Here is a 12,854-nt window from a genome sequence, read left to right as displayed (position 1 = left end):
TACCTTGAATTGTCTGGGGGAACAGAAGCATCTTCAAATCCCTGCTGTACTACGTGCCAGCCTACAGGCATTGCTGAAGCTCTGTTGACTCAGTTCCCTTCTCTTGAGCCCCTCTCTCCTCTCCTTCTCTCCTTCTTAAATAAATAAACCTAAATAAGTAAGGTAGTAGTTACGTAGACTGAGCTCAGAGGACAATGGATGAAACAGTAAATTACCTTGAAAGTGTACCATGTTAAGTATAGTTAAAAGCAAAGCTAGGACATGTATATATATATGTAATATTATATATATAATATTATATATATAAATAAATAAGTAAATATATATATATATATATATATATATATATATATATATAAAATTTAAAGACTAAGGCCTGGGGCATGGATCATTGGTTAAAAGGGCTTGCTTGCAAAGTCTATTGACCCAGGGTTCAATTCCCCAGTACCTATGTAAAATGATACATACAAAGTAGCACATAGATCTGGAGTTCATTTGCAGCAGTGAGAGCCCTGGTGTTTCTCTCTCTCTCTCTCTCTGAAGCCAGTCCCCAGATAACACCTAGTGCTGAAAATGCTACATGAGCTACTAAGAGAAAGTTACCAACAACTGTCTGAGCAGCCAGAGGTCCAAGCTACTCAGAAGCAAACACCCTGACAGGATGCACACGCCAATGCAAAGGTGGCACACAGCCTTGGTGGGTAACCAATAGCTTTCTGATTGGCTGAGAGATCTGCTCCCTGGAAAGAAACCCAGATTTGGAACTAGGAAGCAAGTCAGAATCCTATGGAGGCAAAGATTATACTCTCCAGTGACAAGCTTAGTCTTTGTCTAAAAGATGGGCTATGTCCATAAAATTCACTCTAAATTAATAATGTTTATTCCACTTAACCTATGCTGACTTCACTCTCTGTTGGAGAATCTGTTTCTCTTTTCAGAAGGCAGCAAAACCAGAGGAGATAAACCACCCCTGGCATTTTACCCAAGACCCAGCTGAAACCACAGAGGAATGGGGAGACAAGCAAGAGTGCTGCTTCCATGGTGAACCTGACAATCAGCACCACGGAGAAGGAAACAGACGCTGAGGATACCCAACACCTACCAAAGCAGAGATCCTGAGGCTCCTAAGAGCTCATCACTGAAGTGGACTTAAAACACACTCACCATAGCTCAGGGAATTTTGCAGAAAAAGGAGTAGCAGGAAGGTTATTTGTGTTCCTTTTTTTGTGTGTGTGATCTAGAAGGAGAGGCTTTGAAAGGGTCTCTTGGGTCAGAGGAAGTTCGGAAAACAGAGGAAAAAAATCAAGAATAGAATAGCTTTGCATTGGAATTAGAGGGTCTGTAGTGCAGACGACTTCTAGAGACCCCCATGTTTCTGCTCCGCAGCACCTCCCCCCTGGAGAATGGCAGTCTGCTTTTTACCACATGGCAGTCCTGGGAAAGAAGAAACTGAGTTCTGTGCACTGGATAGGACCAGGCTGTTCCTGCTTGGAAACAGTCAGCTCTTGCAGGAAGGAGAGTGGCAGCAAACCTGCGGTAGGCCAGGCTGTGCCAAATGGGTCAGTTTTAATTGCTAGCAGGACTGAAATTACCCCTTTGGACTGTAGCCTTGGCAGCTCTGCATGTCCTCCCTTTCTCCTGAATCTTTTATTTTATTTCTTTTTATTTTTTATCTATTTATGAGAGAGAGAGAGAGAGAGAGAGAGAGAGAGAGAGAGAGAGAGAATGAGAGAGAGAATGGGCATGCATGGCCCTTAGACACTGCAAACAAACTCCAGACATATGTGCCATCATATGCATCTGGCTTATATGGGTTCTGGGGAATTGAACCTGAGTACTTAGCTTCACAGGCAAGCGCCTTAACTGCTAAGCCATGTCTCCACCCCACACTTCTGGACCTTTCCCTGGCTCTCTGCCATATTTTCTTCTCTAATCTTCCTTTTCTACCTCTGCCGCTTGTACCTAGAGAGCTGGATATTCAAAAGCATGGAGTAGAGCTTTGAAGACAAGCCTAGAGCTTTGCTTGTAAAAATTATTCCAGACTCAGGCTGTTAAAAATTTTCTTTCTTCCTCTCTTCCTTTCTCTCTCTTCTCTCCCTCTCTTCATGTGTACATATACACACACATATTCACACCACACACACACACACACACACACACACACACACACACACCATTTCACTTTACATATAAACATACAGTAATGTGTCAGGCTTCAGGTTCCATAGAACACAGTCAGTAAAACCTGGATTCTCTTCCTTCTTCTTTTTCCAAGCCCTAAATTGTAAGCCCTCACCTAGCCACTCTATGTTAAACTCGAGTGGCAATGATTTATTTTCCTCAAAACAAATCTTTCTTTATATTTCACTTATTTCTTTATTCTTATTCCTAGTTTTCTTCTAACTTCTTTTCTCTTTATAAAAAAAATTTGAAATATTTTATTCATTTATTTGCAAGCAGAGAGAGAAAGGGGAGGCGGGGGGAGAGAGTGGAGAATGGGTGTGCCAGGGCCTCCAGCCACTGGAAACGAACTCCAAATCCATGCACCATTTTGTGCATCTGGCTTTATGTGGGTACTGGGGAATCAAACTCAGGTTTTTGGGCTTTGCAGGCAAGTGCCTTCAGTGCTGAGCCATCTCTCCAGCTCTCTGAAAAATATTTTTAAGGCCTTGGGGAGATTGCTCAATGGTTAGAAACACTTGCTTGCAAGCCAACAAGCCCAAGTTTGCTTTCACAGCCTCACATGAAGCTGTGTGCAAAGTGGAGCACATGCCTGTGACCCCAATATACCTGAGGCAATGGGAGGCAGAGCCAGGAGAATTCGGAAGCCTCTGAGCCATCTAGACTGATGCATATGAAGGGAGACTCTGTCTCAAGCAAACAAGAAGACATCCACTGAGGTCCTCAGAGTTCCACATGCACACTGTGACACATGTATGCCCTTACAAATATACACTTGCACACAAATTCATACATATCCATACATATGTATATCCACATAGTATAATATATGATGATATATGACATATAATACATATTGTATTATATAACTGGAAACATACTTTGTATTATTTATAATATTGTATCATATTACATACAATATGCAAATATTTACTATAATGTATTATATATTACATAATATTGCATTATTGCATTATTACAATATGCAATATTGTATTAGTGTTATACACACACACACACATACACACATATATTTATTTATTTATTTATTTATTTATTTTAGCATGCTCCTGAATTCAGGCTATGCCAGAAGCATCATAAGATCCTTCCTTCTCAAAGCATGGTTCAGATAGACCAGCAACATGGACCCAGAGCTTGTTGAAAATATGGACTCTGAGGCCCCACTCCAGACTTAAGTCAGAATCTGAGTTGTGTGCACATTAATATTCAAGAAGAAATCCTGAAGAGCCCGTCTGGATTTCTATCAGCAGAGATTAAATTCAAGAAGATGACAGTAGAGATTTCTGGATTTAGTGAGTAAATGTGGGTGTTTTTGACAAACTTAGTAATGAGGAGATGATTGCTATTCAAATCATATACTATAACGATTAAAATCTAACGTAAACTCACAGGCTGCTCTGATAACTGCAAAAGAAATCTTGGGGCAGGAAGAGTTCAGTGGGTGAAGTGCTCACTAAGTAAGTATGAAGTATGATCTGAACCTGAGTGCAGATCCCCAAAGCCCATAAAAGCTGGTCATGATAGCATCAGTCTGTAATCCTAGATCTTCTGCAGAAAAGTGGGAGGTGGAGACAGGAGAATTTCCAGAGAATCACAGTTGGTGTAGGAAGCAGCAAATAACAAGGGACACTGTCTCAGGCAGGGTGGAAGGTAAAGACGGACACCTGATGTTTTCCTCTGACCTCTACCCCCCCCCCCACAGTAGCACATGCATGCCTGGAACCATACACACATACACACACAATTTAAAAAAAAAAAAGAAATCTGGACTGGAGAGATGGCTTAGCCATTAAGGCACTTGCCTACAAAGACTAAGGACCCATGTTTGACTCTCCAGATCCCAAGTAAGCCAGATGAACAAAGGTGAAGCAAGCACAAGGCCACACATGCCCACTAGGGGGCACAAGCATCTGGAGTTCAATATCAGTGACTGAGGTCTTGGCGCGCCAATTCTCTGTCTCTCTCTTTCTATTTCTCTAAAATTAAAAAAAAAACATAGTCTTTGTATTAAGGACATCAAAATATCAGTATTGACTTTGAGACTAACCAGATTTTACATTTGAAGCAACAAGTGGTTTTTCTATGATAAAAAATTTTCTGTTTTAAGAAAATATCTAAAGCCTGTTCTTTCTCATGAAAACTAAATGTTATTGCCTGAGATTATTAAATGATAATTAAAATGTTCCTTTCTACAAAGCAGAAATTTGGCCTGGAAGTATAAGTTACATCAAAACCATTTGTCACCATTCTAAGATTCTTCAATAAGAATTTGAAACATCTGGGGGGTTGGAGATATGGCTTAGAGGTTAAGGCACTTGCCTGCAAAGCCTAAGGACCCAGGTTCAACTCTCTAGAATCCATGTAAGCCAGATGCATATGGTAGCACGTGCATCTCGAGTTTGTTTGCAGTGGGTGGTGGCCCTGGCATGCCCATTCTCTCTGTCTCTCTCACAAATAAACAAATAAAAATAAAATATTTTTAAAAAGAATTTGAAACACCTGAAGTCTCAGGTGTGAAACCGTGACTTCATATCTGTAGAAGGAATAGACAAAGCGTAGCTCATGATCTCGGTTTCTGTATGGAACCCCAAGAAGGGAAGATGCAGTCTGAATCACAGTCTTGATTTTTTAAAATTAAAAAAAAAAAGACCCATTAAAACATCCAACTTTAATAAAGGTTTTTAAACTATTTTATTATTTTTTTTTTTGAGAGACACAGAGAGAGATACAGAAATAGGCAAGGAAAGAGAGAGAGAGAATAGGCACACCATGGCCTTCAGCCACTGCAAACTCCAGACACATGCACCCCTTTCTGCATCTGGCGAACGTGGGTTATGGGAGTTGAACCTGGGTCCTTTGGCTTTGTAGGCAAACACCTTAACCACTAAGCCATCCCTCCAGCCCTAATAAAGTTGTTTTTTTAACTATTAAAACTTTATCTAAAGCCAGGCGTGGTGGTGCACGCCTTTAATCCCAGCACTCGGGAGGCAGAGGTAGGAGGATGACTGTGAGTTCAAGGTCACCCTGAGACTCCATAGTGAATTCCAGGTCAGCCTGGGCCAGAGGGAGACCCTACCTCGAAAAAACCAAAAACAAAAAAACAAAAAAACAAAACTTTATCTAGTAAGGTTTTAGAAAACTTTATTAAAATCCTCTAAAGATGTTTTGAGAGAGGCAAGTGTAGTCCCCCAAACAAAAAGGTTCTGGGTCAACTCACAAAGAAACCACAAGGGTAAGACATTCTGTACTCATTTTCAGCGACTTTTGGGAGAACTCTGTCAAATGCCAAATGAATGAAATTAACAACAAATTACTCATGATAATACTTAAAAAAAAATATATATATATATATATATATATCTTTCTAGGTGAAGATGGGGCCACAAAGTGACATTATTAGCTATGATAGGACACCCTCAATTCTGTTTTATGAGTTGCTTTGTTCTGGGTTGAAGGTTATAAAAATAAATAAATAAAAATTAAAAAAACAGGACCACAGAGGAAATCCGGCAGTTGCATGGTAAGTCTCCCAGCAGACACAGAAAGCCGGAGCTCAGTCTGGGATGCAGATGAATGAGCCCTCCTGCAAAGACGGCAGATTGCAGTCTGGTCATCCCTGCTCAAGTTATAACCAATTTGTGTTCTATAAATGCCAGTAAGACATACAAAAACACACAAAATAAAAACAGGGAAACCCTTCTTCTGTAGATCTAACTCTGCAACTTGAAAACACTACTTTCAGTTTTGATTAGAAATGAAGCTATCAACTGCCAACTTTAAGAAATCTAAAAATTCTTGGTTGGGATTCATTTATGAAAAGCACATACCAGAAGGGGAAAGAAAAAAAAAAATCCATGTGAGAACAATGTGAGGAAAATTACTTCTCTTCTCATGACTGCCAAGCTGACCCGGGAAGCATGCATTTTTCAGAATGGGAATCATTTCACAGTAGGAAACTGGGCAGGATAATGAGAAAACTTTCAGTGCCACTGACTCCAACCGTTACCAGCCCCCACACACGGCCAGAGCTAGCCTAGGCCAGCTCATCCGCTTCTCTAGCTGATAACCTTCAAGGGACCCAACTCAGCAAGTTCAAAGAAAAGCCTTCATCTCTTTCCACACTGGTCTGTACGTTGTCTGCACTTAACACTGCGCCAGTTTGAAAAGCGCAGTAATAACAAGTTATCTAATGTCAGAACCCAACACAGACTCAGCTTCCATTCCGTGAGCAGAATGAAACCTGTGAACGTTCTGGGCCGACCATGCTGGCACCCTAGCCTGGCACCCTCACTGTGGTGCCCACTTATTGTCCACTCACACGTGGCAGTGGGCTGCAGCCGGCGACAAGTTCATTTGCATTTTAGAATCTGCAGATGTGAAAGGGCATTAATGGAGTCAAAGAAAACGGATTTTTTTAAAATATTTATTTATTTATTTGAGAGAGACACACACAGAGAGAAAGACAGATAGAGGGAAAGAGAGAGAATGGGTGCGCCAGGGCTTCCAGCCTCTGCAAACGAACTCCAGACGCGTGCGCCCCCTTGTGCATCTGGCTAACGTGGGGCCTGGGGAACCGAGCCTCGAACCGGGGTCCTTAGGCTTCACAGGCAAGCGCTTAACTGCTAAGCCATCTCTCCAGCCCAGAAAACGGATTTTTGCTTCTTAAGGTTTACTTTCTAATGTCTTCATGTGTGTGTGTGTGTGTGTGTGTGTGCAGGTTTGGGGAGGTCAGAGGGTAACTTGGGGTGTTGGTCTTGGCCCTCCACCTTGATGGAGGCCTTGCTCCCTATTAGATTCACCATTACTGGCCCCTGAGCTTTCATGAGATGTTCCTGCCTCCGTCTCCCTCTTGCTGGAGGCATGCTTGGATTACAGATGCCCACAACAGCATGGCATAGGTGGGTTCTGGGCATCCAAATGCAGGTGCTCCTGCTTGCACAGCAAGTGCTTTATCCACTGATCCCTCTCCCCAGGTAGCTCCCCCTCTTTTCTTTTGAGTTAGCATCTCACTAGATAGTTCAAACTACCCTCTAACTTGTTTTATTCCCCAATTGGTGATCCTTCTACCTCAGCTTCCCAAGGGCTGAGATTCAGGTTTCCACCATTATGTCCCACTTCCTAATGTCTTTATAGGGAAGTTTACAGGTTCCTCAAGCCAGATCACTTCAATTAAATCATTTCATATGAGACATCTGGAAAAACTGTCTTTTCATCAAATGCAGCAGTAACAAAAGACAATAGTTGTGTATTTTTTTTGTTTTTGAGAGGGTTGAGTAACTTATCCCCAAAGAGATGGCCACCACATGCATGGCCTCTATGTTGGAAATGCCTAGGTGATACACAGATTCATGGCATGCTTCTGTGATTTTTCAGTAGACCATTTTCAGTGGATATCACAACAAACTCTAGTGCATGTTCAAGTGTCAAGAGATTACTCTTTGGATAATTTCTATTATTTGCCCTTCCCTCTTAAAGGCAAACTACCAAATGACATGCAAGTTACAGCTAGTCTTTTACCCTCTTGCCTTTTGGAATGTTTAATTCAGTATGACCTCATCAAGTACGATGAAAATAAGGCTTTGCTGGTCAACCAGACTGCTTCTTATATGCACTGGCAGAATATAAAAACTTAATTTGCTACTACAAAACATGAATAAATTTATTAGTATTGAGTAAATAAATGACTCCTAGGTACTCAGAATATATGAATTTAAGAATCCTAGATTTTGTAGCAGACAAGCCTGGGCTCAAGTTCTCCCTCCCTTATTACTGAAAGGTCATTCGACCCCTCTGAGTAGGTTTCCTCATCTATGAAGTGGGGATCATAATTCTAACCTCAGAGTTGAAACGATGAGCAAGTCTACTATGCCAAACATTTAGCATGGTTCCAGGTTTGTGGGAAATGTTTAACTGGCTGTATCTCTTTTTACATGACATGATCCGAGTGAGTTAATAAACTGTGTTCCTGAAAGAGATGCAAAGCTTTAAGACGCCTGGTGTGCCCAAGGTCACATAGATTGTACTTGCGATCTGAGACTAAAACACATGACAGCTGATACCACTTCTTGTGGCTTTTCTTCTGAATCCGTCTCCATTTGGCTTCCATTGTGAGATCAATGACTATTTGGCAGCTTTTTCTCTGAAGGGTGGCATGGCCAGGGTAGCTTGGCTCTCTCCTATTCAAATATACCTGGACAGGCCTGGCAGAGATGCATGCGTCTTTCTGTACTTGGAAGTTTGTTTGCTATATATGGATAAACAAGATGCTTCTTTTATTTGTGCCCTTGTGTGCACATATTCTGACTCTAAAGAGAGAGGCATGATGATTCTAAGGCATGGTGATTTTAAGTCTCATGTCAATATCTTAAGCTACTGGCAAAAAAAAAAAAAATAACAGGATATGTTACCTTTGACAGAACATACCTATTTTTAAAATTTTTGAAAGTGTGGTTTTCTCTATAAGTAAAGACTATCATGTGCTTTTTTTGAGATGGGCACCTGAAATCTGAGCTTCAGTATGTTTATCAGAGCAAATGGGGGGGGGGGGCTTCCCCTGATGCCAGGAGGATCTGCTTGCTCTTTCTCTACACCACCCCCATTTGGACGTGAGGAAGCAGAATGTGTCCGAGGACGTGCTTGGTCAAGCAGCACACCATTTGGAAATACATATTTCATGTGACAGCATTTGTAAATAACATATTTTCCCCTCAGAATAACTCACAGTGTGAAAATGCTTCCGTATGTTAGACATTGGGTCTCTCTACTTGCTGAGGGAGGAGAATAGAAATAAAGTCTAGGTTTCAAGGAACATTGATGATGTATATTGATCAAATTGGTTCCAAAGGGTATTGTCTTAAAGCTAAGTTTACATAATTCTCTGGTATGCTTATGGCTAGTTTGGGCATGAAATATCTTCTTGGTAAAAACCAAATCACTATTTTAAAAGACTACACATAAGTCAGTATATGTTCATATGGTGAATTCAGATAAAACTACACTCTTCCTCTTCAGCGGAGAAATACGGTACTTTTAAACCCCTTCATGGATTCCCCAAACATAAACAAGATGGAAAAATGATGGATTTCTTCCTGTTCCAAAACTCTTTTCCTTAAACTTATTTGTCTTTGTCTTGGGTCTTTGAGCAACCAAGGAGAAAAATGCTCCTTCCTCCTCTCCCTCCATTTCCACAGAATAAGTGGAAACTATTCAACTGAGACCAGATCCTCGGGATTGGCAAGAAAGGAGCCTAGCTGTGGCTGTGGCTCCAGGCCTCACAAGTCCAGAAGGATCATGCCCTTTTCTCTGGGGAACACACAGAAGGCCCAGAGCTCAGTGTGAACTTCTTCCTTCATATGTCCCACTGGGGCAGGAAGGGGACAGGGATAAGGTGGTACCGGCTACAGATGGTTCTACAGGGATATCTTACTGTGCTCTCTAGAGCTAAGTTGGAAAAGCCAAGACCAGGTAGTAATTTGTACTCACCAGAAACATTTTGATCATCATGCTTAAGAGAGAGCCGATTTCACTTCAAACATTTATGTAACTTGAAAACTTCTCAGGAAAACTGAGAACAATCCTTTAAAGGTATCAGTTCCTTCCTCCAAGTTTTCACAATCATGAGAGTATTAAGACCAATCAAACTCAGAGGCTTGGAGAAGATAGTCTGACTGGATGATGTCTTTCTAAACTTCTTAATAGTGGTAAAATAAGCATGCTAGAACATTTACCACTCTAACTTCATGTGGCATTAAGTATATTCACACATCAGCACTCTGCTAAGCTTTTACACTACCCCCAACTGAAACTTTGCACCTATTACATTGCAACTCCCCATCCCACACTCCTCCAGTCCCTGGAGACCATTGTTTCATTTTCTCACTTTGCTTGACTCTGAATATCTAAGTACTTCTTTATGTTAAGTGGAACATACAAATTTTAGTCTTTTTCATGTCTAGCTTGTTTTACTTAGCACACTCTCTTCATCCATGTAGTATTATGTATCAGAACTTCAGTACTTTGAAATTCTGAGCAGTGTTTCATTCAATGCATATATCACATATACCACATTTTTATTACATTTGACCATTGATAGACTTTTTTTTTTTTTTAAAAAAAGAGCTTTTCCCTATTTTCTTCCCCCCCTTTCTTTGTTACCATTGGAAAAGCAGGTAGTTATCTTTGCTTTTTGTCTGCACATATCTTTCACCTCCTCCTCTTCACTTCTTCTTTCCTCACATCCTTACATACTTATTGTTTTCTCTATATGCTTACATGAAGTTACTGGCATTTGAACCCCACATGTCATGCATATTAGGCAAGCTCTCTACCTCTAAACCATATGCCAACTCCAAAATATTGTTCTTGTAAGTACTTTTAAATAAGATAAAACTCATTGCTTTTTCTCAAGCTCTCTATTCCATATACTTTTTTAGAGTAGCTCATATGTCTTGAAGTTCTTGGAAGTAGATGGGAGTGTAGACCTAGCTCTCTGTACTAACCAATACCTTTAAGCACTACTTTTCTGTTGTAGGTAGGGGTGTGATCTGTGAAGTCAACTGCTAAGTGATCTTTGAAACCCTAACATTCAGTGATTTATGAATAATCACTTGGGTGAACTATTTGGTAAATATTTTAATTCACTTAATAAACATTAATTACCTGACATGAGCAAAACAGTAACAGTATTATAAGCTTAAGTCTAAAAATGTGTAAAGTGTTCACAAAAGTAGAGAGAAGTTTGACCTATCTTATGATCTTTTTTTAGATTTGTTCTCATTGCTTTTCTGTATCTTTATTTTTTTTAACTTTATTTTTATTTATTTATTTGAGAGAGAGAGAGAGAGAGAAAGAGGCAAAGAGAGGAGAGAATAGGTGCACCAGGTCCTCCAGCCATGGAAAACGAACTCTAGATGCATGTGCCCTCTTGTGTGTCTGGCTTACGTGGGTCCTGGGGAATTGAACTGTGGTCCTTTGGCTTTGCAGGCAAACGCCTTAACCACTAAGCCATTTCTCCAGCCTGCTTTTCTGTCTAGCTAGAAATTTTTTTCTAAAACTCCCTCTAAACTTCTGTTGCTGTTTCAGATCACCATCAGAATAATCACTTTGATTGATTCATTTTAGCTTACTCTGTTTTCAAAAAGAAAAACATGAAAACATCAAAACCCATATTTGAGAATAAAGCTCCTTATAACCAAAGTTGGTTTTATTAAATAAACAGAACTCATATTGTGTAGCACTGGTACATGTCTTGCCCCTGATCAGCTTACAAAAATAGACACGCATGGGCAAGTGTTTATCTGCAGCCTCAGTTCTCTGTAGACGTTTAGGGTTTAACATAGCCAACCCCAAAACTAAACTGGTTTGTTGCTGACGTTTGCAGATATTTCCTCATTTGACTCTTTTTTAAAAGAAAAAAAAAATTTATTTGGAGAGAGAGAGAAAGAAGGAGGGAGAGAGGGAATGGGCACACCTGAGCCTCTAGCCACTGCAAACGAACTCCAGATGCATGTACCACCTTGTGCATCTGGCTTATGTGGGTACTGGGAAATTGAACCTGGTTCCTTAGGCCTCTCAGGCCAGTGCCTGAACCACTAAGCTATCTCTCTAGCCCCTTATTTGACTCTCTTAACTCCGTCTCTTTAGTTGGCAATATCTTTCCTTCTTGTTGTCAATGTTTGCTTGTTTGCTTGTTTGGTGATACTGGAGAGCAAACCTTGGGCAAGTGCTTTAGGACTAAGATATCTTCTAAATCCTCTTTTCATTTGTTATTTTGAAAAGGTATCACTGAGTTACCCAGGTTGCCCTCATTGACTAAACGTACTTTGTAGACTAGGCAGGCCTTGAACGTGGTAATTCTCCTGCCTCTGTTTCTGAAGTGGCTAGGTTTGAAGAGGCATGTGCCACCAGACCCTCCTTATTATTAATGATATCATAATGACAAAAGATTTAGTGCCATTAGTTCAACCATCATAAAAATACCTTCAATGCCGGGCTTGGTGGCGCACACCTATAATCCCAGCACTTGGGAGGCAGAGGTAGAAGGATCACCATGAGTTTGAGGCCACATACTGAATTCCAGGTCAGCCTGGGCTAGAGTGAGGCCCTACCTGGAAAAAACAACAACAACAACAAAACACTTCAGACTCATCCCCTGTTGAAAGTCTAGATCTTATCCCTAAGACCTTTTGATTGTTTATTGCTAGCCCCAGTAGGTAAGGTATCTGAACACTGAGTAGAAGGAATGCAGCATCTAACTGAATCAACTCTGCTACATTTTAAGTACTGACTTTTCAATATTTTGCTAAATCTGTCCCACAGACTTCATTAAAAAACAACTCATGTGTGAAACTTATTTTGCCAAAATGTTAATTAAAATTTCAGGTCAGGTTAATGATTTAATTCCAATAGTTGAGACAATATTTAAAACAGAATCCCAAGTTTAAATAAAAAAATAAATTGGGGGATGCTGAAATAGCTTAGTAATACAGCATTTGTTTGGCATTGTTTGTGTGGCCCTGGGTTTCATCTCCAGCACTATCGAAACAAAAGCTGAATTATGGGGCTGGAGGGATGGCTTAGCAGGTAAGGCGCTTGCCTGCAAAGCCAAAGGACCAAGGTTTGATTCCCCAGGACCCACATAAGCCAGATGCACA

This window comes from Jaculus jaculus, chromosome 13, assembly GCF_020740685.1.
Source record: "Jaculus jaculus isolate mJacJac1 chromosome 13, mJacJac1.mat.Y.cur, whole genome shotgun sequence".
NCBI classification, from domain to species: Eukaryota; Metazoa; Chordata; class Mammalia; order Rodentia; family Dipodidae; genus Jaculus; species Jaculus jaculus.
This window is presented reverse-complemented; position numbering follows the sequence as displayed.